A 5,455-nucleotide genomic window follows, 5' to 3' on the forward strand; every position below is an offset into this window, starting at 1 on the left:
AAAAAAAAAAAAATTCTATGCAATAATAATTGGCCTGCATAATTGGCCATGGTTAATATTTATGATTGTTTATTATTGATAGATAACTTGCTAATTTCAACGTGACATATATGTTTTTACTTTTTATTTGATAATGAACGAGAGAATTAAAAAAGAGGTAACAACCAACTGCAAAGATTATCCGCTTATTTTCGCATCCCATATATATTTTGAACAAGTAAAACGTCCATTACATTCCGTTGCCGGGATTTGAACCCGGGTCGCCTGGGTGAAAACCAGGTATCCTAACCGGACTAGACGACAACGGAATTTTGACAAAGGACTGGAAAAAATTATGCACTGTTTCTGGGCAGGGTACCATCTGCCACCACTCCAAAAATGTAAAACAAATTTCCCCTCACTCCATATTCTGCAACTTTGGCAAAAACTATGTCGTTCTCATTATCCTGCTGGCGGAAAAAGCCACCGGCCTTGAAAATATTTTAGATAAATATGTTAAATTACTTTGTTGAAAAAAAGTTTCTCACTATTCTATAATTTGACTTTTTGTATACTCGATAAGAACATTAATATATAATTAAAATTAATCTAAATTTACACTATTTAAACCATCCATCTTTATTGGCCCACAGATTTTAGGTATAATAAGTGTTAGTTTCAAAAATTTAAATTAAAATATATATAAATTAATTTAGATAGTGAAAATAAAAGAAAAAAATCAGTAAAAATTACATTATCTGAATTTTGTCGACGCATTTTGAACCATCTAGTGTGGTTCATCGGAACAAGATGAAGAACCAGATCTTGGCATCAAGTTAATGTCTTTATTAGATTTGTCAAATGTTAGGGATGACCAAGTGAAAGATTATTATAAGTCTTGGAAAAATAATAATAATGATATTTGCTTTGGGTTTTGGTATTGTTTCTAATAATTTAGGTGAAGCTTGCACATTAATGCAAGGGTTAATGTTAGCCATTAATGCTAATACATAATCTTTGATCCTAGATGGAGACTCAAAACTTGTTATAGGCAAAATAATTTCAAATGATGATGTTATTGATCATATTCTTCATCCAGTTTTCAACTGCAATTAAAAGGAGGTTCTTAACTTGTCTAACATCATTCTCTTTAATGTACTCAAATAGAACAATCAAGTTGTGAATCATTTTTCCAATAAAGTCACATTCCTAAAAGAGGGGATTATTAAACATCAACAAAAACTAGGTTTATCTACCCATTCCATAGTATGAGGTTTAAGCTACTTTTCTAAGTTCTAAAATGTCCAATGGCTCAACATGTAGTTGTCAAATCATACAGCAAAAGAAGTTATGAGATGAGATGGGCGGCTCCTTGTCACATGCCCTTAGTTACTATGGTAGGTACTATTTAGAGAGAACTTAATTGTTGAGTTTGGTTCTTCATTGGGAAGTTATGTTGGTTTGATTACACTTCAAATCTAGTGGTTTCTTGCTTGGTTATATAAAGGTGGCATATTTGAGATTTGTTGATGGCTTTGGGAAGGCATAGGCTCATATTTGGTTTCTTGGAATTGGAAAATATTATTTATATTTTTTTCAAAGGTTTTCATGTTATAAACTAGGAGGAGGTTTGTTCTACAGGCCTATAGTGAATGCTTCTAATTTTCTTTGGTTTAATGTTTTTGATTTATGTTTCCTCTCTTTGGCACCACTCTCTTGATTAGGTCTAGCTATAATGGTTTGTTGGTCATTTTGTAATGTTTTTGTAGGTGTGTTAATGCTGTCTTTCTTGTCTTATAATGGATTATTAGGAAGTGCAAAAAATTAGGAGGGCTTTCAAAATCCGGGAAAAGTTATTATTGCCAATGCGTCATCAATTTTAACAACCATTACAAAGATTCATGAGAATGAGCAATAAGCAATTACTTAGGTTGCCACAATTATGGGCACACTTATATGATAGAATTGCCAAATGGTAGCCTTGGAAGTGAAGCGTAATATGCTTTGAACCATGGTGATTAACATGAGCAAGGGAGATCATTTAGGGGCATCAAACTAGGTTCAATCCATGAACTCAAATTATGGGAGATTGAATGAGTAAGAAATAATACACCCAGTTGATGATGTAATGGAAATTGAGTGACCAAGACCAGAACCAAGAAATGCAACATTAGAAGAGGCAAAAAGTAGTGTTAGGGTCCTAACCTCTTTAACCCCCTAATTATTAGATATGTGATTATGTATTTTTATTTATAGAGGCCATCACTAGTAAAGAAGACCTATGTAGTGGTGTGAAATCAATAGATGTAAAAGGGCTCACTAGAAAGTCTTTCCCTAAAATGTTCTTAAAAAATAGAAAATACTATATAAAAATGTAAGAGCAATATAAAAAATTTATTATGAAGTTACTTTGCAATCACAGTTCAGTTAAATTGAAAATTACCCCCATAAAAGCAAGTGAACATTGTTCTCAATTAATAAAAATATAATATAATAATTTTTATTTGTCTATTATAAATTACAAACATTCTCTTAATTTTAAATAATATCTATATTTTCTATTCTAAATATTTTTATTTGAAACCCCACAAATAATATTAAAACATATTCCTAAACACAATTTTAAAATAAATTAAAATACTTATAAACATTTTACAATTCATTTTAGTTTATTACACACTTACATACTTATGAGAAAATCTCACTCTCCATAAGAGTACTCAACTTCTCTCGATGCAAAATTGTTTAAATCACTTAAAAGTGATGTCCTAAAATATTATGTGGTTTAGTATTAACACAATTTGGAATGACAGTGTTCTGTCTATGTCTATCTTCATGTGTAACTTTTTCATCATGATCATCATGATGGAAGTCCATTCCAAATATTAAGATTGAAGGGGCATTAGTCTTCATAAATACCAGCAAGAAGGCCAATAATGAATGTCATTATATGAGAAAGAGAGATTTGTTTAATACATTCCATAATATTGGATTATAATTTTTAATTCTAATTTTTAAATTTCAAATTATTAATTTGATTATAATTAATTAGTGTAAAATTAATTTAACTTTATTAAAAGATCAATAAAATTAGATGTAAATTTTTTAGTTTTTAAAGGTACTCTAACTTATAGAAGAAATGATTTTTTTTCACTATTTTTTTTTGTTAACTTTAATCAAAATCTGGCATATATTTTCAAAAACTTGAGTTTATGTTGTTTAATCTATAGAATTCAAGTGCCTGAAGGGTTTTTCAGGATGCTGAATCTATTTATGCATTCAAAAATATATTTTAAATAATAAAAAACCACATTCTTGCTTGAAATAATACACCCTTTTTAAATATTATGGATTAAAATATATTTATGTCAATTATTTTCCAATTTATATTATCACTATACTTGTTGCATTTTCTAATTAATTTTATTATTATGTATATATGAATGTAATCTTAAGATGTACATTGTTGATAATTAAATTAAAATTCTACAAGAGAAACCTATTTATGTCACTAATTTAATTCCCTTCTCACATCAAGATAATATATTAGACATCATGAAAATGCAATACTACCAAATTTATTTATTTTTTATAATATAATATATATATATATATATATATATATATATATATATAATTTTAATTTTAATTTAAAACTATATCTTTGCAAACGTTTAGATTTGCGAACGTCCTACTCCAAGTTCCATAATATTATTTCTTTGCAAATTTATCCTACAAAATCCGGAGTGGGCATACTAGACATTATTTTAAACTCATCTGTGGGTTATATCATGGTAGGTATAATGCCAATCACATAATGATAAGGTATGATTTTATGTAAATGGTTGTTATACAAAATAAATATATAAAATATAGTTTTTAAAATATTTTTTTAATTATCATAATATTTATAGTAGATTATTGCGCTGGTATTTTATAATTTATTATGAAGTAGAGTTTATAAATGAGTTTAAACATTTAAATGTGGTTTTAAAATGGGACATTCTAATATCTTTTCTATAATGAACTAGTATTTAAATGTTTACACTCATTTAAGGACACTACAACATTTCTCTTATGGTAAATTGTGAAGTGCCTTTTGAAACACTGAAACATTAAATCAAAAAGTAATAATAAAAACACATAATTTGGGCTTAATTAAAAAGTAAAAAATAATAAAAATAATAAATCAATTCAATTTAATTTATTATAATGTAATTTTATTTTTATTAATTAAATTACAAACATCATTTTTTGAAAAATCATAATATACATATCACATTAAAATAAATTAAAATAATAATAATTCATATTCATAAGCATGATATTTCAAAACATATAATTAATAAACACAAAATAAACAAAAAAACTTAAAAATTTCAATTAATAAACATATAATTAAAATAAAAATTACTTTTAAATATAAAAATGAGAAATATATAAAATATAAATAGTAGTTGTAAATTATTGAGCATACAAATTTTAATAATGATTCATATTCATAACCTTTCTAATCATTATATATCAAAAATTGATATTTAAATTTAATTTATTAAATTCAAAAACAATTTTTTTTGGCTCAATTATATATATATATATATATATATATATATATATATATATATAATATTAAAAAATTAAGTTAAATTATATATGAATAAAAATGCCAAATGTCACATATATATGTAGCTATATCTATTATGAGGTTCTAATAAAATTATAAATAAGAATATTTCTATATGTAGAGATGTGAGATCTATATAAATGTAAATAATATTATGAAGGACCATTGTAGATCCATTTTAACTCCAGATTTACCAAGTGTTGAAAGGAATCCAATCTATATAGGTGCAAATCTTGCTTCAATTTTTATTTTTATTTTTAGTTTTTCCCATATATATATATATATATATACTTGTTATTTCATTGAAATCAAAGTATACAAATTGTTGGCATTATGACTAATATGTTGTCCTTATGTCAACCTAGATGTCAACTTTACCACTATGTATGTCATCATGGTTTTGTGCCACTCTTGTCACATCATGTCATTATGGTTTTGACACATTATGTAACTGTTGGTAAGAATGCATAATTGATGTGCCTAGCTAGGTCATGGATGGAGGTTGTTTTCTTAATGATTGGAAAGTTGTTTCAAGTGTCTTGATGATTACAAAGGAGGTGCAAAAGGTTTCAAAGGGTCTAGAACAGTTGCAGGAAGATGTACTAGGTTTGTTGATGCCAGTGAGTGAAGTTTCTGGGTAGATACCTGAGAAGACACATGTGATTTATTGGAAGAAGGTTTCTAATTATTATTGAGGTTGATGTGATGTTTCTAAGACTTTTCAAGGCTTTGAAAGATCCTATATGTCACGCCCCTACACCTGCGGTGGTCTTCCAACCGCTTGTAGCGAGGTGCGACACCACCGAACGCTTTCTTTTTAACAATACTAACGTTTATGGACTACGCCTACTC

The 5,455-nt window shown here is 27.2% G+C and overlaps 1 non-coding gene across 1 annotated transcript; it reads right to left on the minus strand.

Moving 5' to 3' along the window:
- Positions 1-234: 234 nt before the first annotated feature.
- On the minus strand, positions 235-308 carry TRNAE-UUC (transfer RNA glutamic acid (anticodon UUC)). Its single transcript has one exon. It is a non-coding gene; the product is annotated as a tRNA-Glu (tRNA).
- Positions 309-5,455: the final 5,147 nt, after the last annotated feature.

The sequence above is a fragment of the Pinus tabuliformis genome, chromosome 4_1, assembly GCF_031772625.1.
Source record: "Pinus tabuliformis cultivar Carrire ecotype Pingquan chromosome 4_1, CPIR1, whole genome shotgun sequence".
NCBI lineage: Eukaryota > Viridiplantae > Streptophyta > Pinopsida > Pinales > Pinaceae > Pinus > Pinus tabuliformis.